At 41.5% G+C, this 25,079-nt stretch overlaps 1 protein-coding gene across 2 annotated transcripts in view; it reads left to right on the forward strand.

Annotated features, from left to right (window-relative positions):
- The first annotated feature begins 824 nt into the window (after positions 1–824).
- Positions 825–25,079, forward strand: part of LOC121284068 (serine protease 23-like) — a 31,126-nt gene continuing 6,871 nt past the window's right edge. The window contains exon 1 of one of the 2 annotated variants that reach the window (XM_041199085.1): positions 825–969. The gene's annotated coding sequence lies outside the window, so the exon portion shown is untranslated. The remainder of the gene's footprint in view (positions 970–25,079) is intronic. The other variant, XM_041199086.1, reaches the window with a different exon arrangement.

The raw sequence follows: 25,079 nt of genomic DNA on the forward strand, positions 1-25,079 counted from the left end.
CTTTACACAAATGGAGCAGGAGCAAACTGCACTTTAACTACACAAAATAACTTTGGGTATTTTTTTCACAACATGAGGTCAGCTGGCGTGGGTGGGTTGTGTGTTTTGTCTCTCCACTTGTTGCTGATACTCTAAGATCTCAAATGATCTCAACCGTGTTAAATCTTTTAATGTTAGAAATTCTCATGATAAAAAGTTTACCTGACAGTTGGAGCGAGCAGAGCGTGCACTTGAGCAGCTTTAGGTGCTCCTGTCAAACTGGCAGGGATAATTGCAATGTTATTAAAACACATTGCACTATTTGATTTTTAACTGGACCTGCAAACAACTTGGGATGATCCAAGTGCTGGAAATCGAAACATTAGGAGAACCTGTTTAATATGCACTGCCATTGAAACTAATTGTAATTATTTTACTGAGAAATCCCCTTAATAATTTACAGTGGTGTTTGGTGAGGGGGCGGTGTGTGGAGCTGGGCTGATGCCAATGTCGGGCGTCTCTTGGAGCCACGTGATGAGCAAACCGCACAGCGAGAGTCAGAGAGAGAAAGTTCAGGAGAAGGAAAGGAAATTTCCCAGGAACTTGTGCGTGGACTCTCAGCCAAGACCAAAAAAAAATTTGTATTAAAATATCTTGGGAAAATTCTATAATTTGTCATAAAACTGAATGACCTGACGCGCAAATATTGGTGAGCAGTGGCTACAGCGAGCCACAAACAGCTGTGTAGAGCAGTTCTCACAGCTACACGAAAACAAACATCCCTACGGGGGCAAATAAAACAGTCCAATTTATATTGATGGGAAAGAACCCCGGATCTTCCCCCCCCCCCCCCAAGTTGTATAAAAAGGGCTGAACATCCCAGCAGTAAGTCTTCAAGGAGGAGACAGCTTAGCGTGAAAATCTGTGCACCTGCCGGAGTCTGAACAAAAGCGATATCACTGGTAAATTGTACAATCTTAGAAGGGCGAGGTAAGATGTCTTGTGTCAGGTTTTGTATTTAGTCCTTTTAGTTTTCGCATTAATAGTTCAATGCAAATCGGAGTGTGTTAAAGAGTTGCGTGTGGGAAAGCGCTACGGTAAAGTTGCGGTGACAGCAACGTTTTAAACTATCTTTGATTTTAATTAAACCGATTCACCCGGACGAGAACAATCTCGCCAAGCTTTCAATTAATGGAAAAGATGAGCGTGGACTCTCAGCCAAGTCCAAAAAAAAAGTTTGTATTTAAATATTTTGGGAAAATTCTATAATTTGTCATAAAACTGAATGACCTGACGTGCAAATATTGTCTCTTTTGGTAGTTTGAAGGTTCACTCTTGGACAGTTGGATTTAAGTACCTTTAGTTACAATTATGAAGCGCCAAAACCTGAAATGTGCCGTTCCCAGTAACAAGCTCCGATCCCTATGCTTTGGGGGTGAGATAAAGAGCGAGAGGGGCGAGGCTCACTGTTTTAGTTCTGTAATTGTGCTGTGTATGCTCTTTTAATCTCGCTGATAATTAACCTTTTCCACAAAAGCCCCAATTCTGCTTCACCGAGTTGTGTTCAGTGTAGAGAGAAAGTACATTGTGTAGTTCACCGGGATACACAAAGTGAGCTGCTCTTTTCGTACACCGGCTAGGGGTCTGCGGAGGGTAAGGTTGTTCTTTCAACTGCAGGACACCTTCCTCTGAGAGGGACTTGGTTTTTAAACCATAATTAATTTTTCTTCAAAATTGCGTGTTTTCGAAAGACGTCCGTTTCATATTCCTTGCTCCAGCTCCGAGCCGTGTGATTTCAGCTCCTGGGTGAAATCTGTCGGGAGACCGCGGTCAGTGAGAGAGCTCTTGGTCCATTTCCTTCCCGGCTGGAGGGCGCTGCACTGCAGCGAAATGTTGTACCTGACCTGGCTGGGAACTAGTGGAACTCGCCCGTTACAGGGAATCGGCTTCCACGAAAGAATGGCAATGAAAGTAAACTTCCGAGCGCGAAGACTAGGACATGACCACTGGAGCTCCTCCATCACATCTATTTTTCATTCCCCAGCCGTTCTGTGATCACTGAAAGATCTGATTCGGCTTTTAGAACATTTTTTTTCTCTGTCCGGATAATGACTTCTTTTACATGCGTAATGGTTACAGGTTAGTTTAAATTGTTCAAGGCTACAGGAAATGTTGTGCTAACTCGTTTCCACTTTTTGATAAGCTCAAGGCTCTGGCTGATTCCGGATTCTGATCCTGGGATCCGCCGTGATTCAGAGGTTGGTTTGTTGTAGTTACCCAGTCTTCCAAGCGGTCAGACATCTCACCAGCTGGATCTGAGTTCAGCTCAGACAGGCCGCACTGTTGTATACATAAATTGCCATCACTATTTCATTACATCAATTCAGTGGTAAGATAGATTGTACTCATTCAGGGATGTTTTGATAAGTGGTTCGGAGTTATGAATAGTTTTGATGGGGTAAAACTGTTTCCACTGGCAGTGGGTCAGTAACCTAAGGACACAGACCTATAAATTCACAAAAAAGCCAGGGGAGATGTGGATAATTTTTTTTTGTTACATAGTGAATTGTTATAATCTGGGATGTTTTTTCTGAAAGTTTGGTGGAAGGGAATTCAATAGTAACTTTCAACAGGAAAGTGGATATATACTTGATATATTTCCTGAGCTGCAGGGCACGGACTAAATGGATAGTTCTCAGCCCAGGTATGATGGGCTGAATGCCCCCTTCTGGGCTTTATCTTTCTATGAAAAGAACTGAAGAGAAGTACATAAGTAGTGGCAGTTGGAAAAGTCAGGATGTTCAACAAGCACTTGCCAACCCAGAATATTAGCAAAAACTGACCAACTGCTTCAAACAGATTGACACATCCTCCAAAAAGCTGATAATGCAAGAACAGCCTTGAGATGTGAAATCATGGTTACACCGGCTTTATAACTTAAGTGTAACATTTACAAAACACTCTCTCACGTATTGGAGAGAAAAGAAACAAAGTTCATAAAAGGTTAATAGTGAAATCTAAATGATGGAGGCATGGAATTGATGGATTTCCAGGGGAACATGGCCTCCTGAAAATATTGGTGGTTTCACATTAAAATGCATCCTGCATGTACCTTTACACTTCACAATTATAGATTTTTAATTGCAAAAGAATAATACATTTTTATTTTTGCTAGTCCAACCAGACTCACTTGCTTAAAACTTTAATTGTCCCTCTCCTGCACCCTGCTCTCCCACCCTCAGTACCTTCAGAGGTACTCTATTTCCTCCTGACAATCTTCACAGACTCATCACAAGCCATCCAACTTCCCATCTTTTCAGCGACTCTTCCAGTCCTTTCAGTTTGTATTGGCATTCTTCTGTCTCTCCCATCAATTTAGCCTGCATTCTCCAGCCCACTTGAGCTGGTACTTCCGTCCACTCTACCTATTCAAGCTCATATCCTGTGCTCTGCTCCCTGAGTTCATTCTAGTACTTATCCCTCTATTCCTCCTTGGTTAATGCTGCTCTGCTTTCTCCCAATTATAAAACACTATTTCAAACTTCTCACTCCTCTTCTCAAAGAACTGCCAACAGCTTCTGTCCTTTTCCCTTTTCTTGGTCTCAACTCCCTTCTTTCACTATCACCTAGTCTCCCCTTTACTGCCACCCAGTCTCACCCTGTGCCTTTCACTGCCACCCATTAGCCCCCTCCCTACACTGGCCATTTCTCCACTCTAATTTAAGTCATGTGCTAATGTAGTGGTTAGACCCTGCTGTCCTCCTCCCTGCATGCTCACAGTGCTAATGGCTGAAATTGCTGTCTCTTGTGGTTGAGTTTTCAGAAGAGTTCCTACCTACAAACTAGAGAGATGGCATTCTGAACCATTTCTACTGGAGTATGTTGAGAAGGGAGCATGGCCTTGCTGCTGTTTAGTTGCTGGACTTGGAAAGAGTGGGACTAGAAGTCATGAAGACCAGCTGCACATCCAATCAACATCCCCTAGCCTACTGACTAGGCTGCAAAGTGTTGACTGTCAGTGTGAAATGTTACTGGATGAGATTGAGTTGACTTTCCATTTGGAATGGTAACAGGATATATATATTTTTTTTAAAATAGGCTGCTTGGAACATTGTGGGATTGATGTTGACCTTTCAGCATAACCCTGAAAGAATGAGATTTCTGGGAATTTTAAAAAGAGCAGATTTTGAAACTGAAAGAACTTGATCGTGTTTATAGATTGACATTCTATAATTATGAATTCAAAATTTGCAGCAAATATTCCAAAAGAATCAATTTGTTTTGTAGTAGAAATCTAAAATGATAAAAGTTCAGCTTTATCCCGGATATATTTTTGATGGACACTTTTACATTCTGTTTGCTAGAATTCCTAATTTTAATGATTTCAGAATAAAATTGTTTGTAAATGCCTTTGGGCGCTGCTTAAAACTAATGCACAGAAGAAAAATTGGAGTTTTCTTTCCTTTGCTCAGTTATGGGGAAACCCCTACAGAATAAAAAGCTATTGTATTTTTGGTGTTGTCAGTCGAAGGAAGATTCAAGAAATCCTCCATGCAGCCATGGGAGCTTTAACATCCACCTGAATGGGCAAACATTTGAATGTTAGCATCTCCAACAGTATAACAGAGTTGTTGCATAGGGCAGTAAAAAGTCACCCACATTGCTGTGGATCTGGAGTCGCATATAGGCCAGACCATGTGAGGAAAGAACAGCAGTTTTTCCTCCCTAAAGAACAGTAGTGAACCTAATAGAACAACATTCATATTGGAGAGGATTAAAGTGGTGGCAGGATACTGTTCTTTAATAAAATCAAAATACTGCAGATGCTGTGATTACTGTTCTTTAACTATTGGTAAAATGCCTTAAGCATGTACTGCATATGCGAACAACTTTTAATTCATTAGGCAGTTTATTAATATAATACTTAAAAGATATCTCTGATTTTACAGTCAGCAATGGCCTGTACAAGACTGAAACTTCTGAAGTTGAAATATTATTAATTGATAAACTATTAATACAGTTTTACAATGAACAAAAAAATGCAAAGCTACAAGCCAAGCCACAGCAGATGTTTCTGGTTTCACTGTATACTGTAATTCCATTCTGATACACCTTAAATATTGTGATCCAAGTATTAAGCCATTTGTGCCTGATGTCTATGGTAGTTTAATTAAAATATTTACTTGAAACATGAATCACTTCCTGTAGTGTCAACTGTGCACTCAAAGTTTGGCAACCTGGGGTTATTGAGGAAGTTAACTGTAATACATACCAGCATACTTGGCAAGATCACATAAGAGAGATTTTTTCTTCATGGTTTAAAAAAAATGCACTTTCCAGTATCTCAAATGATTTTACTTTCAAACAAATAGAATCAGTTATCAGGAAAACATTTGAATATCACCTGTATAATAATATTTGGTAGTACCGGAGGGGAGTTTTCCCGGGCAAGGGTAGGTAGGTTTGGTGCTTGCAAGGAATTAAAACCCCTAAACATAATGCTGGGTCAGAATCTCAACGCTATCCCGCCCACTTCTGGATTTCACCTGGGAGGGTTTGAAAGTGAGCAGGGAACCCCTTGTGTAGCTGCTGGGTGAGACATTTAATTATTATAATAATTAATTAAGTACAGTTTTAACCCCCAATTCTAGCTTTAATGGCCTGGGCACCTGTTTGCTAACCTGCCAGCAACTCACCAGAGTCACTGAGGTGAGTGCACAGTGGAGAGAGCTTCTTCACTGAAACTGACAGGTTGGGAAACCTTCCATCAGTGGAACTGAAGAGCTCCAGCCATGGCCAGGTGAAAGGCTGCCTTTCAAAGCATTTCTTCTGAGAGCACGCTATCACTGCTTGTCCAGCGCCTGTTAACTTTTTGAAAGGTACTTCATCTGTTTAGCACTTGCTAAACCTGCTGCCAACATTCACCACAGCATGGGAAGCAGCTTTTGCAGCTCCACCTTACTACTTGTTCCTCCTTAAAAAGTGTAAGTCCAACAGCAACAATGTCCAACAGTCATCTGTGTTCTCAGTCACATGCCCCCACAATGGGCAGAGGGGATGGACACCGAGATGCAGCTGGAAGGAGGCAACATCCCTAACAAAGAGTCTACAGACAGAGGATCACCTCTCTCGAAATGTTTAAGCACCAATGGCACAGGCTGTCATGATTGGTCATTGCTGACACCTGCAACCTCCTGGAACAAGACCTTCCTTCCTTCCCACTGGGTCAGGTGGACATGCATTACCTGTGGCCTATTAGGTGCCTGTCAATGGTGGGACACCCCTGCCCTTGAGGGTCTGCCTCACCCCAAGATGAGAGAAAGCAAATAGTGTCAGTAATGGTTTTTGTGGAGGTGGGGGGTGGGGTGGCGGGTGGTGGGGGGCGGTGGGAAGGACAACATTTGTGGAGTGTGACTGAGACAAGGAAGCAAGAGGGCAATAGGTCGGGGTGTTTGGGATGAAGAGAGAGGAATAAATAGAATTGCAAGGTCTGTCTGAAGAGTGCTGTTCAGGAGTGTGGGGCTTGGCACCTAAGAAAGTTTTTTTCACTTGCCCTTTCTGCTCTGCTGTGGTGCTTGATCCTCTTGGTGCACTGTCTCAAAGCTGGAGGCAGCACAATTCTGCTGACTGCCTTGGCCATTTCAATTGTCACCTGCCTCGTTGAGAAGGCTGTCCTTTTCCTCCTGTCTGGAGGTGGGGGGATGTGGGTGGGGAAGCTCACCCCACTGTAGTCCTTCAGATCCCATAGTAGAACCTCCAGGTAATAGTGACTGGGGGGAGTAGCTTTCCCAGGTTTCCTCCATGTAGTCACTGCAGCATCAAAAATCTACATCCAGTTCAGCTATTGTAATCCCTGCTGAAGTACCTTAATTTAGAAATCCATCCTTTTGACAGATCCAGCATGTCATCCCACCCACTCTCCCAGAGGAAAAATGTTAATGCTGTGGCAAGGTTAAAGAGCTTTGGCAAAGCCAGCTCCTTTATCATGTGGGTTCCCAACCAGCCATAGGTTCCACTCTTTGGCTAGGTAATAAGTTGGGAAAATTCCAATGCAGATTTGCCTTCAGAAGAAAGATTTCGCCTGACCAACTTATTTGACATTTTGAGAGAAGCACATTCCAAATGGCTATGGAAAACCAAGTGACATGGCTTGATTCCCAGAAAGGTTTCAATAAACTTGCTTGTGAAAGGTTGCTATTACAATTGAAAACAGTGGGAATTCATTGTAAAATCTAGATATACCTGAAATTGCAAAGAAGATACAACATGAAAACAGACTGTTCAACCCATGTCCATGTCAATGCTTACCCTCCACAGGAACAGTTGTCTAATTCTATGCCCATAAAATAAAACAGGGAATGATGTTGTGAGTGGAGATAAATTAAGTGACCCCAGGGGTCAACACTAGTACCTGGGTGTGTAGTATTTGTGTTTGGTGTGCATTTTTTAACTTCCTGTGAAGCACTCACTTTTTTCCTTAGAACCATTCCCACTGCTACTTCCTCCTCCTTTGAGAGCTGAAATGCTGCTGTGGGTGTGAATTCCTGCAAGGGGTTTTAAGAAATCAGAATTCCCACCCACAACATTCTGTACCGTGGAACAGCAGGAGTTGGGCTGGAGGGGGAGGCATTGAGAGTGCCAACAGGAAAGTTGAAATTTGAGTTGAAAGATCCTGGCATGAGGGAGTGGAAAGATGCCATCATGAATTCCCCAGAAGGAAAAACGGTAAGAACTGCAAAATAAGAATACTGGGCCTAACTGGTCTTGTATATCTTAAAATGCAACACCAGTAAAAACTGGGAAATAAGAGTACTGGGCTGAACTGTTTGTTTCTTCTGGGTCAGGAGGGAGGATCTGGCAATAGGTCAATGGTCTGTAAGAGGAGAGAGTTGGAATGCGTTGGAGTAAACTAAGGTAAGAGGAAGTAAAAAGTAACAAAATAGACTAGGGATAAATGACTGCCGGTATGAACTGTGTGTGCCAGCAGGTGCTGAGTCGGGAGGCAGTGGAGTGAACTGGTGAGAGGAAAGAAATATCATTATGAACTGAGTTATGGAGTCAAATGTTGGCATAAACTGTAGAGAAAGAGAAAAATGCCATCTTGAATAGAAGGAGGCGGCAAAAAAACAAGTGAGTCTACCAAATGTAAATCTACACTAAGATAGTCCAATACAAAACAAAAAGCATTCATTTTATGATACCTCCGTTAGGCCTCATCTAGAATACTTTATCTGGTTTTGGTCGCCTTTTTAATGGCATTGACATGGTAATATGGAGGCCCAGGAAAAGGTTCAGGGGAAAGCAACTAAACTGATACAGCAATTTGAACTTATATGGTGCCTTTAATGTAACTGGCTTAGAAACCCTCAGTTAACACAATAGGCTTAAAGCTGGGTCTTTTTGCTTTAGAAAAGCATTGACCTTTTGGAGAAATTTGATTTTGAGGTCTTCAAGATACAAAAGGACTAAACTCTCTTGATGCAGATAGACTACTTGAGTTGATTAGGGAGAGGATGGGAACATGTGCATAAGTTACGTAAGCAAAGAACTAGGTCAGATTTTCGCAACTGGTCATCAAACTTTGAAGCAATGGAGTGTATGTTTGTCGCAGTGTTGTAAACGGGCCTGAATGTAGTCCTGATATCCCAATGTAAGAAAGGTGGATGTGGTTCCAAAGAAGATATATTGGACTCAACATTAACTGTTTCTCTTTCCACAGATGCTGCCAGACTTGCTGAGTTTTTCCAGCACTTTGTTTTTATTTTAGATCTCCAGCACCTGCAGTATTTTGCTTTCATTTAAGGTAGGTGTGGTATTGGGTCATGGTCACAGTCATCTCCAGAAACTTGTTTTAATCACTTTTGGGGATGGAAGAGGAATTCCCCAGATTTCCCCTCCCTGCCCTGGCAATCCCGTTACTTCCCGCCTCCTCCTAAGAGATGAGATGGCTGCATTGAGATGTGTGAGGGGGATTGATTGGCATAATAATATACAGTTGCACTGCCGTGGAATGGGACAGACACAGTGTCCCAGCTTGCCTTTTTCTGATTCATGTTATCACATTTTTTAAGCAATACTACCATTAGGGTTATTACATACTCATGATAGCCCACAAGATTTCAGCAAGAAGAGAGACGATTTCTGCAGTTTATGCCAAACTTTTGTTTATGGAAGTGATATAAATGTTGAGCTTAGTAACCCAGTACTTTCATTAAAGCCACAGCTGAGTATATATACATGACTCACTAAAGTAAACATTGGTCCCTTTAAAGGCAGATCCAAGAGAAGTTATCATGGAGAAATGACAGAAACATTAAACAAGTATTTTGTCTGTTTTCACAGTAGAGGATATAAGTTACAGAAATAGAGGGTAAGAATGAGAAAATTAAGGTAATTAATATTGGCAGAGAACATGTAATAAAACTCAAGGGACTAAAATCCGAAAATCTCCAGGACCTGATGCATCACATCCTGGGGTTGTAAAAGAGATAGCTGCAGAGATGGTGAATGGGCTGGCTATGATTTTCCAACATTCACAGAATAGTAAAACAATCCCAGCATATTGGAAGGTAGCAAATGTAACACAGCTATTCAAGAAAGGAGGGAGAGAGAAAACATTGGACTATGGAGGCCTGACATCAGTTGTCGGAAGGTGCTGAACTCAAGAAAGTCTTAACTTAGTATGGGTCATAGTATGATTTTCTATAAGATCAGGGGAAAAGGAAAATTTTGTTTGACAATTGTATTAGAGTTTTGAGAATCTAACTAGTGGGGTAGCTAAACAGGAACCAGTAGATGTAGAACACTTGGGGCTGGATTTTACTGTCGGCGAGCGGGGATGGGGCCCGCTCGCCGATGCGTAAAATGATGCGCGGTGACATCGGACGGAACTCCCAACGTCACCGCACCCCATTTAAATTTTCAGGAAGGCGGGGGCGCAGCAAAATCAGCTGCCTGCCTGCCGACCTGTCAGCGGCCAATTGAGGCCATTGACAGAGCAATTAAAGTAATTAGTGGACCTGCCCGTCCTGCACTCAGCCTCAGGGAGATGAGTGCGCTCTTCCGTGCGCATGCACAGAAAAGCGCACTCTCGATTTTAGGAATTCCCCCCCCCCCCACCCCCACCAAAGCCCGCACAGGGAGCGCATAGCCCTTCTGTGCAGATGTCACGTTGGGCAGGCCATAATTGGTCCGCCCATGTAAAATGGTGCTGCGCCTCCGATTTGGGGTGCTGAGCGGAAGTGCGCCCGTATGCGCCTGCCCATCAACTCTCCACCCCCCTCCCCCATCCACCGAGGGGAGGAAAATTCAGTACTTGGATTTCCAAAACATATTTGATAAAGTGCCTCACAATAAGTTAATAAATAAGGAGTTGTGGGTAATATATTAACATAGATGGAGGATTGTATCCTGTCAGTCACCCAAAGAATAGGGATAAACGGTGCATTTTCAAGCTGACAGGCTGTGATTAGTAAAAGCAGAACATTTTTAAAAAGGTGTTAAACTTGTTAGTGTTTCTGTTTAGAAGGACGGGCAAACTTGTACAAGGAACACAAAGTTAGTACGCAGGTACAGCAAGCAATTAAGAAAGCAAATGGCATGCTGGCTTTTATTGCAAAAGGATTGGAGGATTAATAAAGAGGCCTTGCTACAATTGCACAGGGATTTAGTGAGATTACAACTCGAATAATGTGTACAATTTTGGTCACCATATTTAAAGAAGGATATACTTCTGTTGGAGGCTATAGAGAAGATTTATTAGATTAGGTCCTGGGATGAGAGTGGTGTTCTATGATGAGGGCCCAAGTAAATTGGATCTATATTCTCTGGAGTTTAGAAGAATGAGAGGTGATCTCATTGAAGCTTATGGAATTCTGAAGAGGATTCACAAGGTAAACACTGAAAGGTTGTTTTCCCTGGCTGCGGACTATGGAACATGTGGGCCCAGTCTCAGGATAACGGATCAATTAGATAGGACTGAGGTGAGGAGAAATTTCTTCACTCAAAGGGTTATGAATCTTTGGAATTCTTTAACCCAGAAGGTTGTAGATGTGCCACCATTGAATATATTTAAGGCTGAGATAGACAGATTTTTGGTGTCTCGGGGAATAGAGGAATATGGGGAGCAGGTGGAAAAGTGGAGTTGAAGCCAAAAATCAGCCATGATCATATTAAAAGGTAGAGCAGGGTCCCAAGAACATAAGAAATAGGAGCAGGAGTAGACCATATGGCCTTTTGAGCCTGCTCCATCATTCAATACGATCACTGCTGATCTTGGGCTTCAACTCTACTTCCCTGCCCATTTCCTATATCCCTTTATTCCCTGAGAGACCAAAAATCTGTCTATCCTAACCTTAAGTGTATTCAACGATGAAGCATCCACAACCCTCTGAGGCAGAGAATTCTGAAGATTCATAACCCTTTGAATGAAGTAATTTTTTCTCATGTCAGTCCTAAATGCTCGGCCCTTTATTCTGAGACTGTTTTGGATTTACCGACCAGCAGAAAGAATCTCAGCATCCACTGTTTCAAGCCACTTTAGAATCTTGTACATTTTGATGAGATCACCTCTCATTTTTCTAAACTTCAGAGAAAATAGACCCAATTTGCTCAGTCTCTCATCATAGGACAGCCCCCTCACCCGAGGGACCAATTTAATGAACGTTCGCTGCACCATTTCCAATACACACAGTATTCTTGATGTTGTCTCTCCAAAACCCTGTACAACTCCAGCAAAGCCTCTTTATTCCTGTACTCCCATCCCCTTTCAATAAAGGTCAACATGTCATTTGCCTTCCTAATTGCTTGCTGTAGCTGTATGTTAACTTTTTGTGTTCCTTGTACCAGCACACTCAAGCCTTTCTGAACATCCATGTTATGACCTGGCAGATGATGTGTGCCAGGCGGACCAAATCCTCGATGGAAACTTGGTCACATTATCACAAAGGTTTTGCAATTTGTATTTATTACAAAATGCGTGCACTGAATTCAGAAGTAATGAGCCCACCAAGGTTTTTATAGAGATTTAAAAAAATAAAATTAGAATACTTATTCACAAAATAAAAGATTTTGAGCATTTACATAAGACTACAGTCAAAATTCCTAATTGATCTGACTCTAAGTTAAACTGCCCTTTAAGGCAACAGTCCAAAATAGAATGTAGATTTAAAATGAAACCAGCAAGTTAACACAGTACCCACTTGACAGTGGGATTCCAAATGGCTTCCCCAACTTCAGTTTCATTACATAGACTTATGCACAAATAGCTGGAGGCTTCTTGAAGGCTGTTTCATACACTCCTGTTAGATCTTACATGGCCTTCTCTTATATAGCCTTTCATTCTCCTTTATATATGTTTCTGTTTAATATATGTAAATTCTATTGTTCCACATGCCTTTGAAACTGTATCATCTTGTTAATATAAAAACTTTCATGTTGCCAATATTATCAGCAACCATTGGGGTAAAATAAACACACTCCCTAGTCTTTCTTATCTAGCTAGTTGTAAACAAACTAAGATCCCTTTGAAATCCAACAATCCCTTCATTTATCTAAAAGAGCATATTCCCTTCACATCTTACATGCTAAACCAGCATCCATGTTTACTAATTAGCATGTCATACACCTAGCTTCTTTTGATGATTTCAAGCTTGCAGTCTACTTGACTCCAAATGTAATTAAATCACTCAGGCAGACCTAACTATATTCACACACACAAACCTACTTTACAATAAACCAGAAAAATATTCTGAAAATTATTATATTTTTATCATACCACACTTGCAAAAATATTCAGTTCTTCTATTGTTTCAACCAAAGCTAACATCTTTGCACTTCCCTACATTTGTAATCCATCTGCCATCCTGTTGCCCACTCAATTAGCCTGTCCATATCACTTTGCAGCCTGTCTGTCCACCCACAGTTTCCGCCTAGCTTTGCATCATCAGTAAACTTAGGGCAGAATTTTCTCTTTGGTGTGCGGGGGCTGAACCCGCATGCTGCATGCCCGCTTGTGAAAGGCCTGTTAAGGCCGTTAAACACCAATTAAATTAATTGACACGGCTGTCTGTCCAGCCTTAAGGCTGGCGGGCAGGCGACGAGCCCAAACAACCTTTGCATTTTTCATGAAACCTCGTCCACAGGCATGATGAGGTTTCATGTTAATTTTATTGAATAAATAAAAATGTTTTTGACAATTCATAAGCGTGTTCCAGCTCATGTGACATTGTCACATATGGCGACATGTCTGAATAATTTTTCTTTCCTTTTTTTCAAACTTTAAAACTGAACTTAATCTCTGAGGCAGCTCCGTGCCTCAGGAAGATTTCTGCGCTTTTTCATGCGCATGCGTGAAAGAGCGCAGGCCCCGACTCTCTCTCCCTCCCACCGCCTGCACAGGTGGCACCGGGCATGTGTCACGCTGGGTGAGCCTTAATTGGCCCACCCACGTAAAACGGCAGCACGCAGCCGATCGCGAGTGGCAATCAGCTCCATGCCCGCCCACTCCCAACCAGCCCACCCAACAGGCAGAAGATTCTACCCTTAGATACAATACTCTGTCTCTTCATCCAAGTCATTAATATAGATTTCTGGGACCTCAAGTTATTTACACTGACCTTTGTTACTCCACTATTTACTACCTGCCAACTTGGAAAATGTCCCATTTATGGCCACTCTCTGCTTCCTATCTGTTAACCAATCCTTTATCCATGCTAATATATTACCTCCAAGTCCATGCTTACTTATCTTGTCTTTTATCCTTTTTGAGTGCCACCTTATCAAAAGCCTTTTGGAAATCTATGTACACTCCTAGTCCCCTTTATCTACCCTACTAGTTACATCCTCAAAAAAAACTCTAATAAATTGGTTAAACAAGATTTCCCTTTATAAAACTTGTTCCAATCATACTGCATTTTTTAAGTGCATTGTTAACATTTCCTTCATAATAGATTCCAGCATTTTCTTAACAACTGACGTTAGGCTGCAGTTCCCTGTTTTCTCTCTTCTTGCTTTCTTGAAAAGCTGAGTAATATTTGCCAACTTCCGATCTGATGGGACTGTTCCTGAATCCATTGAATTCTGGAAAATCACAGCCAGTGCATCCACTATCTCTGCAGCTATCTCCTTTTAGAACACAAGGATGAAGGCCATCAGGTCCTGGGGATTTGTTGCATTTTAGTCCCTTAAGTTTTTCCAGTGCTTTTTCCCTTCTATTAATTTCCCCACTCTCTTTTTAATGCCTGGTTTACTGTGTATTTCTGGAATTAAACTTATGTATACCTTCATAGTAGAAGACACAAAATATTTGTTCAATGCCTCGACCATTTCCTCATTCCCCCTGATCATTTATGCTGCTCTGCTTCTAAGGGACCAGTGTTTACTTTAGCTATTCTCTTCCTTTTTATATATTTATAAAAGCTTACAATCTGTTTTTATATTACTGGCTAGTTACACTCATTCTATTTTTTTCCCCTTTTTATCAACTTTTTGCTTGTTCTTTGCTGGTTTCTGAAACACTCATAATCCTTGGACTGCTTTTTTTTCTAATATTAAAAGCCACTTTAAATCTAATGCCATCCCTAACTTCCTCAGTGAGCCACAGATGGGGCTTTTTTGCTGAGTTTTTGTTTTTCATGGAATGTATTTTTGTTCAACATTTTAAATTGTTTCTTTAAGTGTTTCCCATTGTTCATTTACAGCCATACCTATGGTCTATTTTACCCAATTTACCTTTGCCAGTTCTCCCCTCATATATTTATAATTGGCTTTGGTTAAGTTTATGATTTTTGTTTGTGATTGAGTATGTCACTTTCAAATTTAACCTGGAATTCAATGGTATTATGGTCACTATTTCCCAGTAGATCTTTTATTGTGGCATTACTAATTAATCCTGCTTCATTACACAACACTCTATCTAAGATAGCTTCATCCCTAGCTTGTTCCAAAACATATTGGTCTAAGAAACTGTCATGCAAACATTCCTCAAACTCAGCTCGACAGCTGTTTGGTATATTCCTGCTCCTATTTCTTATGTTCTTACTACTGTGCAGTGTATCCCCAATGTTGGTGCTTCATCCAGGACCACGCTTTGTCCCAAATGTGGGACTTCTTTGTTTTGTATTCATTTGGAAATTTCTACCTACAGTACAAAAGTCCTACAACAGATTAAAGTGGAACTGTGTTTAATGGGCATTGCAGCAAGGACCAATAGTAATAAGTATGACAAAGAAGTAGTGTCTCTGTGAATGGGGTAAGAGTAATGAGGCACATTTCAGTAGTATGATGCCCTGTTTTAATATAAATAAATCCAAATGTCATTTGTTATACATTAAATATCTATCAATTGAGGTTAAGTTTTTGAAATAGTGCACTTCTGTTTCATTTTAACATTTGAGTCAGCAGTACCCTTGCATCATGGTAGGAGGTAGGATTTGGAAGAAATTTGTTCAAAAAAGATAAAATGTGTTACCTACATATTTTCTGAAGCTCTTGCTATTTTTTGCCCATACTAACAAATTGGATGCAGAACATCATTGCAAATTGACTGCATTCATAGATATTAAACTAGTCGTGGGTGGCAGTTGAGTCAGTGGAAGCGTCCAGAGACACTAGAGTTGGGTGGAATCTGTAAATGAGCAAAGAATAGCAGGTAAAATTCAAAACAAACAACTGCAATAGACAGTCAGAAAAGTTGCTTATTATGGAGAGTAAACTAAGGTGAAGTAAGTAGATGGCAATAAGAAGTAAAAATCTATTGCTGAAAAATAAATATCCTGCCAATGTTAAATGTGTCAGAAGGCAGTGAACAAGACAGCACAATTCTTCACTGACCTGTTTAAATAGGTGGTATCCTTTTAGTTACTGGGATGTGGCCACAATTGCATGCTAGCAACCAATTGGAGCCACAGGTGAGAGCTGGTTGAAGATTGTTAGACCAGTCCCCGGGCGAGGTTCCCCCAATTGCTATGCTCCCAGGTGGGGGGGGGAGGAACTGGCTCCCTTTCTTTATTCAACTCCCATGGTTGGTCGCAACAAGGCTAATTTAAAAATGGTCCCTTCCTTTGTGGATGCCTTTCCCAGTCCAAATGTATTTATGGGAAAATCCCCCCCCCACCCCCCCACCGCCCTGCTTTGGGTGGTGGTGGGGGGGTGGGGGCTGGGGGTGTGAAGTGGGGGAGCAGGCGGGCTTCCAATCGGCACCCCCGATTGGGGGAATGCCGCCATTTTATGTGGGCGGGCCAATTAACCAAGCGTGATGCCTGCCAGCAAGAGCTGTGTGCTCTCTGTGCGAGTGGGGTGGGGGGAATTCCCTCAGCCGGGAGTGTGGTCTTTCACGCATGCACGTGAAAGAGTGCACTGATCTCCCTGAGACTAAGTGCTGCTTCAGGGAGATCGGCTCCGAATTAAAAGTTGTAATACGAATGATAGAAAAATTTCCCTGACGTGTCTCCTTGTGTGACACTGTCACATGAGTTGGGACATGTCCATAATTATTTTTGAAACTTTTATTAAAAATTTAAATACCCTCATGAAACCTCATCCCACCCGTGGATGAGGTTTCATGCTTTTTCTGAAGCCCGCCAGGGGTCCCGGCCTGCCTGCCAACCCTAAGGTTGGATGGGCAGGTCCACTAATGATGATTAGTTTCTGAATGGCCTCAATAGGCCACTAGCAGGTCAGCGGGTGCACAGCTGACTCGGCTGTGCCCCCGCCGACCTGAAAATGGAAATGACGCAGGGTGATGTCGGGGTTCCATCCAACTTCATCCTGCGTCATTTTACACGTCAGCGAGCAGGCCCTGCCCCCGCTCGCCAACGAGAAAATTCTTCTCTATGTTTTAAAAGAAACCAATTTAACTAGGCTTTCTTGAGTTAAAGAAAGAGAGTGAGTCTAAATGCAAGAAAAAATAATAAAAATGCAACACACATACACACAGATTAGAAGTGAGAAATTTAGTCTTAAAAATAAAAGTTGAAAAGGTATCTGAATCAGTCCTTTGGCTTGTCCATGAGGAGTAAATGATGAAATGTTCTGGCTGTTAATTTGGGGTATTGCAAGTAGTGCTGATTTTAGCAGTTGAGCATTTGGTTTAGAGAATCTTGGTTCTGTAGGTTAGCTGAAAGGAGTTGTCCTTCCTTTTTGACTGTGGCTTTGCTGACATAAGAACTAGGAGCAGGAGTAGGCAATTCAGCCCCTCAAGCCTGCCCCGCCATTCAATACGGTCATGGCTGATTTCTTGTTGCCCTCAACTCCAATTTCCCGCCCTCTCCCCATAACTTTTCAACCCTTAACTATTTAAAAATCTGTCTATCCCCTCAAATTTATTCAGCGTCCCGGCATCTACTGCAGTCTTGATTCAGTAATTCCTCCTCATCTCTAATTTAAATCTACTACCCTGGAGCCTAAAACTATGGCCTCTCATTCTAGAATGCCCCACAAGGGGAAACATCCCCTTCACGTCTCCTTTGTCTATTCCCTTCAGCATCATAAATACCTAAATTAGATCTCCTCTCATCCTTCTAAACTCTAGCGAGTACAGGCCTAAACTGCTCAATCTCTCCTCCTCATTAAGACAAGCCCCACATCTCTGGAATCAATTTATTGAAGCTCCTCTGAACCACCTCCAAAGCAATTACATCTTTCCTCAAGTAAGGGGACCAAAACTATGCGCAGTACTCCAGGTGCGGTCTCACCAATGCCTTGTACAGTTGCAACAACACTTCCCTATTTTTATACTTTATTTCTTTAGCAATAAATGCCAAAATTCCATTTGCTGTTTGACTGGTGTCTTTCTTCAGCAATCAGAGAGAGTGTTTTTTTTTAACCTGCAAGCGCAGGGATACCCAGTTGGTGTTCTTCATCTGTGACCTTCACAGTGTGCACACACTAGACTAGCACACAAAACTAGGGTTGCAGTTGGCTTTTTTTACACCCCTTGCCCTGTGTATTCCTGGAAGGGAAAGAACAAACAAGTCTTTCGCCCAGATTTGTTTTCGTTTCATCTTGGTTCATGTTCACAGTCTGGGATATAACTCAACAGGAAGTGGTTTTGCCTGAGATGGTAATCATTTTCCATCATCTCCACAATCACAGGAGATTACAGTTCAGTTTACATTGTATCTTTTCCTTTGAAGTGCCAAGTAGACCGTGTCACACATTTTAGGTGCGACATTCCGTTCTCTCTGAACTAGTTGGTCAAGTAATCCACAGGAATTTTCCAGCAAGTGGTTACCTTACAAGCAAAAACTGGCTGATATTTATGTCCTGTTTTTAAAAAAACACAAAAATTCAATATGTCCAGAAGTAATTTGGGGATAGGATCAGTGGTCATGACAAGATGAGGACCAATACAGGATGAGCCACTCCAAGGAGACCAGAGAGCCTGTCTGTGAAAGGTGCTATCCCTCCTTTACACCCCAAGGACATACTTCGCAATTTCCTGTTTTGCTGATGACTGTGTGCACTAGCTGCCGGTTATGGCCTTCTGTCTACTTCAGTCCATGACCAGAATCTGTCAACAGGGAAAATGTTCACTTATCTTGGTTTCCCCATTCTTCTTGAGCTGTCTATATTGACAACAGATATATGCAAGAATTGCCAAAGCAAGTGTAGCCTTTGGCAGATTTCAAACATCAGTCTGGGAATGAAGAGGAGTAAGTTTGTCTACCAAACTGAAAACCTATAGAGCAATCAGCCTGCCCAAGCTGCTCTACACATGTGAAACTTGGACTGTGTATCAGCATCATGCCAAAAAGCTCAACCACTTTCACTTGAGCTGCCTTTGGAAATTTCTGAAGATCAGATGACAGGATAAGATACCAGTCACTGAGGTACTCACCAGAGCTTGCATGCCAAGCATCTACATAATATTGAGACAGTCACAACTGAGTTAGGCTGGTCATGTAGCCAAAATGCCTGAAACTCATTTACTAAAGCAAATCTTCTGTTGAGAGCTTGAGCCTGAGTTGTATTCTCATGGCAGTCAAAGGACGTGCCGCAAGGACATCTTGGAAGCTTCACTTAGGAGTTTTGATATCAACTTCAAGCCCTAGGAGAAGCTCACCCTGGATTGCTGCACCTGGAGCAACCAAATAAAAAAGAACGGTGCAGCCTCCTTTGAAAGCAAACACATATTGGAGGCAGAGAGAGAACATCAGGAGAGGAAGTCCATAAGCAGCTTGTCCCACCCTTGATCATCTATGGAATCCTATCCTATTTGCAGCAGAACCTGGGCACAGTGGCCTTGGCACTCACACAGCCACTGGAACCCTACCAAACACCCTAGATGATGAACATGGTCATCTTCACAGCGAAGGACAAACCAGAAAGATCCTTTATCTACTCCTGCCATCTATGGGAAGAGAAAATTATTGCTTCGATTAAAGAAGAATACATACTGGTTTTCATGTCGCTTATAAGCATAATTACACCTCAATTTCCTGGTGGAGCTGTGTAGGCAAGTCTTTATAAACTGGAGTCCCCAGGTGTATATTTTAATTTTTGGCTCTGTAGTTAAGAAAAGCTGTAGAGAATGCCAATTTTTCTCTTTTTTGCTTTTATTCAAAGCGTCATTAATATCAAATAATTTTACATTTGAGCTGTTTCACTAGTTTAAATTCAGAAAGTGTAATTTAATTACAAAAAACAACATCCAGAGCTGCTTGTGTAGACTTCATTCACTTTTAATAAGTGATTCATGTCAACATCAGTTTCCTTCCCAACGTCTAACTGCCTTAAGTGTTTAGCTGCATTCAGTGGATTTGTGTAAAAATGATAATTTGACACATTCTGTTTTTAGTCTCAATGGTGAAAATACTGCTGGACCATTTGAGGTTTGTTATAAGAATTATTCTTAGTGTGTTAGACTCAAGTGCTATAGGCACGAGTGATTTTTCACAAGTAGATTAATGTGCGGGATTCATCATCAGTGATGTATTATTAAATATCAAATGTTCCCCCTGCTTCAGAGCTTAGTCAATTTGTACTGTAAAAGATTCATTGCTGAATATGGACACACTGCTGCAGTATCTGGGGAGTTGTGAATGGCACTAAACATTGTGCAATCATCAGCAAGCGTCCCCACTTCCTCCCTTTATAGAAGGAAGGTCATTGAAGCAGCTGAAGATGGTTGGGTCTAGGACACTACCCTGAGGAACTCCTGCAGCAGTGTTCTGGGACTGAGATGATTGACTTCCAACATCACAACCATCTTCATTTATGCTAGGTATGACTCCAACCAGCAGTTTTTCCCCGATTCCCATTGACTCCAAGCTTTGCTAGGGCTCCTTTTTGCCACCCTCAGTCAAATGCTGCCTTGATGTCAAGGGCAGTCACTCTCACCTCACCTCAAGAGTTCAGTTCTTTTGTCCATGTTTGACCAAGGCTGTAATGAGGTCAGGAGCAGAGTGGCCCTGGTAGAACCCTAACTGAGCATCGGTGAGCAGGTTATTACTGTGTAAGTGCCACTTGATAGCACTGTTGGCGACAGTCTTCCATCATGATGATGCTGATCGAGAATAGACTGGGCTGGTAATTGCCTGGGTTTTCTCTGAGGGTAGTCTTCTGAACTCTCTTCCACAAAAGGCGATGGAAGCAGTTTTCGAATATTTTTCAGGCAAAGCTAGATATATATTTGATTAACAAGGGGGTGAAAGGTTATTGAGGTAGGCAGGAATTTGGGGTTGAGGTTACAATCAAATCAGCCAGGATCTATTGAATGGCAGAGCAGGCTCGAGGGGCCAAGTGGCCTACTCCTGTTCCTAATTCGTATGGGTTGGATTTGTTCTGCTTTGTGAACAGGACATATCTGGACAATTTTCCACCTGCCCTTTTACCACCTTCACTTTCCACTTTCCAGAGCCCCAGAGTGACACAGCAATTTAGCTGTGCCTCTCCCAACAATATTCAGCATTTGCAATACAATCTCCTCTAGGCTTAGGGAGACCAAATGCAGATTAGGTGACTGCTTTAGAGAGCCCCTGTGTTCAGTCTGCAAGTGTGACTGAGTCTTTTGTCACTTATCATTTTAGCTCTCCATCCTAACCTCCCTCTGACCTTGTTCTCCTTTGCCTCCAACATTGTTTCAATGAAGCTCAAGGAACAGCAGCTCACCATTCATTTAGGCACTTCACAACTTTCTGAACTCCACATCGAGTTCAGTGGTTTCTAATCATAACCGCTCCTCCACTTTTTTTCTCACTCAACAGCTGCTGGAAATGATTTTGTTATTCATTAAAACGCTTCTGCCTTCCACTGTACCACAGACCTTGCCTTTTTTTTCCTCTCCTCCCCTCCCACCCACATTTCCTGCCTTTGTAACAGTTTTTAAGCAAGCACATCATTTTCCAGTGAAGCAAAAATATGAAATGTTTACTCTGACAGTATCCATGGAGAGAGAAACAGAGCTGCATAGTATTTCCATCCATTTTGTTTTTATTTGTATTCACTTTGTTTTTATGTGGTGTATAATTCTTGAGATATGCAAAGAACCAAAACAGTATAAATATCACTATTTGTTATTAAATATTTTACCCACTTTTTGGCAAAATGTTATTTAAATTGCTTAGTGCAATTTTTACTCTTCGTTAGACTGAGCTAATTTCATCAGCGTTTATGGTTTCTGACCAGAAGTTATTGGTGCTGACTCCCAGGGTGGGCTTGCAGCTTGTATGGGACCTTGCATTAGAAAAATGGGAGTGAAAAGGGGAATGCAGCTGTAGAACAGGACACTGGCCTCGGGCTTTCTGATTGTTTTTTGGAGAACAGCAGTCAGTAGGTCCAAAGAACTGAAGATCACACTCAAAAAAAAGAGTTTCTACTTGCTTTGAGATTTTTTGTCATGTTGTGGATACAACATGATACAAGTGGAACCAGGGCACATCACCTGTTGCCAGCTCCTGGACCTTTTAACAACAAGGAATTAAGGTTGACAGCCAAGATTGTCCCTCCCTACTTCATTAATCTTTGTACATTGGGCTTGTATCTGTTGTTGCTGAAGATTTGATCTGCCCTTTGGAATAAGCCCAGAAATTCCAAGACAAAATAAAGGGTTAAAAACCAAGCATTATGGTTGGCTTTCTCTTCTTTTACACCTTTGTGCCCATGAAATAACTATTTCCCTGGAGTGAATGTCAAGAAAATTTGCCACACCATGTACCATCATCTTGATTGTCAATAGTTACAAGTTTGGTTTGTTATTGGTAAAACGGATTATTTTCTATTAAAGTGAGCTCCAAGGAAGCTGGCAAAAGCCACTTTGTTGATAGGATATTGTTTCCTGATGGATATAGTTGTAATTTTTCCTCATTTGTCATCGGGCCACTGCATTCTGCATGAGTAGTGTCAAGGTGAAGATACCCTGGATTATCAAACAAATAATTTAGACATTTTCCATGTGATGTATATTAGGTACCACGAGAGCAACTAAGATAAGGAAATCCTGGTATTCTTTCAATAATTAATATTTTCTATTTGTATAATTAATTACATCAATGTTAGGCTCAAAATTTAAGTGGTGCATAACTGGCTTTGACCAAAGTTCACCAAAATCCATCTTTACATATTGTTTGAATAAATCAGGCACATGAAAAACCCAAGATTCAATGAATGGATATCTTGCAAATTATGCAGCATTATGTTCTGGGCATCTTTCGCAAATGTCATGTTTAAGAAATGGTGGTCCTTTATAGTTGATGTATACCACTAGATTGGCTGATGATACCCACATCTCAGTTGGAATAAAGTTAACCTGAGCCAGTAATATAAATAATCAAGCTGTAGTGAATAAAATATTTGTTTTCATAATTTCAGCCAGATTGTTGTCAGGAGATACCTGCCCTCCTGAGAGAGAGAGAGAAACAAGATTAATGAAAAACTGGGGAGAGAAATACAGGAAGAATAATCCAGATAATTGGCTTAATTGGTGTTTTCTTTTTGGTTGGCAAATGGTAACTTAACATCTATTATATCCTTGCTGAAAAATTCAGTCAATAATACATTCAGAAGTATCAAAAACTGCCATTTTCTGCTCATGGTTGAATGTGTAGAACCCTTACCATGTATTTAAAAAATACACCTCCAGCTGACCTTTACAATTCATGAAGATTTCTACAGAGGCAGCTCTAATAGCTGCCTTAATGCTTAAGTGCTGAAAAATGTTTAAACTGACTTTTGAATACATTCTTCAATATTGGATAATGTTAAAGATATTGTAAAGATCAGAAGATTTTCTATGATTTTTAAAATGTTTTCAGCCACTTTCTATATGTTGAATGGATTTTTTTTTAAAGTAGGCAATACCCTGTTAGCTCTTCGTCCTTTCAGTTGGCAACACAACGTGTACTGACTTGGTAATAATACTGTGTAGCTATTGTTTTCACAGTTTGAAGAGACAGTATCCCTTTTGTTTGCCTTTTGTTGAAATATCAAATGTCTGAAACGCTCACCCGGATATCGGCTAATGCTAAAGCTAGGTATCTGTGATATTATAAAACTGGAACAGTGTATTCCAATGATTCCAAATATGATGTAACTTTAGTCAGCAGTTTTAACTTCCTCTGAAATTAAATAAAACATATGCCACTTTCAATTTCTTTCTCCGCATAAAGAAAATATTTTGCCTTAGAGGTCTGCCACATTGGCAAAGTGTCTTGCAGTAAACTTGTAGGGAGAATTTTTCATTCCCTCCAACTTGCTAAAAGGGGATAGTTCAGAGTTAAACTCAGCATAGTAGGATTATCCTTGGTCTGTGCTGCATCATCAAAACAGATGAAGTCTTCCATCACAACACTTCTGAAATGTCATTGGTTTCCTCAACTGAGGGATTTCTTCCGCCCCTCTCCCCCCCCCCCCCCCCCCCCCCCCCCCCCCCCCCCCCCCGCCCCCCCCCCCCCCAAACACGGTAATTGACAGAGCCTTTGACCATGTCCGCCACACTCCCTGCACTTCTGCTGTCACCCTTTTCACTCCCAGAAACACGACAGGGTTCCCCTTGTCCTCGCCTTGCACCCCACCAGCCTTCATATTCAATGGATCATTTTCCACCACCTCCAGTACAGTGCCACCACCAAACACATCTTCCCCTCTCCTTTCAGCATTTCAAAGGGACTGTTCCTTCCATGATACCCTGGTCCACTCCTCAGTCACCCCCAACATCCTGTCCCCTTCCCACAGCACCTTTTTCATGCAAACACACAGCCCTTTTACCTGCTCTCTCCTCACTGTCCAAGGCCACAAACACTCCTTCTAGGTGAAGTGATAATTTACATGTACTTTCAACTTAGTATACTGTATTTGCTGCTCACAAGGTAGTATCTTCTTGCTTGGGGAGATGCAATGTAGATGGGTGACTGCTTTGTGGAGCACCTCTGTCCAGTCCACAAGCATGACCCCTGAACTTCAGGTGGCCTGTCATTTTCATTCTCCACCTTGCTGTCAAGGTGACACTTCTGCCCACTGCACTGTTTCAATGAGGTTCAATGGAAGCTCAAGGAATAACACCCTATCTTTCAGTTCAGTATTTTACAGCATTCTGGGGTCAATATTAAGTTCAATAATTTCAGCCATAATCTCGGTACATGTTTTATTTCCTCTTTGCATTTCAACTTTTCCTCTATTTTAGTTTGCAGTCAGTAGCAGCATCTGCTCCAAGTATATATTTGTTTCTTTGTTTTTTTTTCTCACCCCATTTCCATTCCCTTTGGCTCTTCTCTTGTCTTACACCTTTATTGCAGACCTTTTCTCCCCTTGTGCACCTACCCCTTTCTCAAAACCTATTACTTTTCTAACTTTTTTCCAGTTCTGATGAAAAGTCACAGACCTGAAATGTTAACTCTGTTCCTCTCTCCACAGATGCTGCCATAACCTGCTGAGCACTTCCAGAATTTCCTGTTTTTGGTTCAGATCTCCAGCATTCACAGTATTCAGCTTTGTATATGGTTTTCCTGTGCAAAAAAGTGAACTTGTTACATTTACAACCAGTCAGCAGAATGTGGTGCTATCCAATTATCAGATTAGTATTTCATGAATGTTATCATGTAGGAGTTAATTTTTGGAGCTAGCCTTTTAGAATTGCAAGCATATGGAGTTATTAGCATCACTAA

Source organism: Carcharodon carcharias, chromosome 11, assembly GCF_017639515.1.
Source record: "Carcharodon carcharias isolate sCarCar2 chromosome 11, sCarCar2.pri, whole genome shotgun sequence".
Lineage (NCBI taxonomy): Eukaryota > Metazoa > Chordata > Chondrichthyes > Lamniformes > Lamnidae > Carcharodon > Carcharodon carcharias.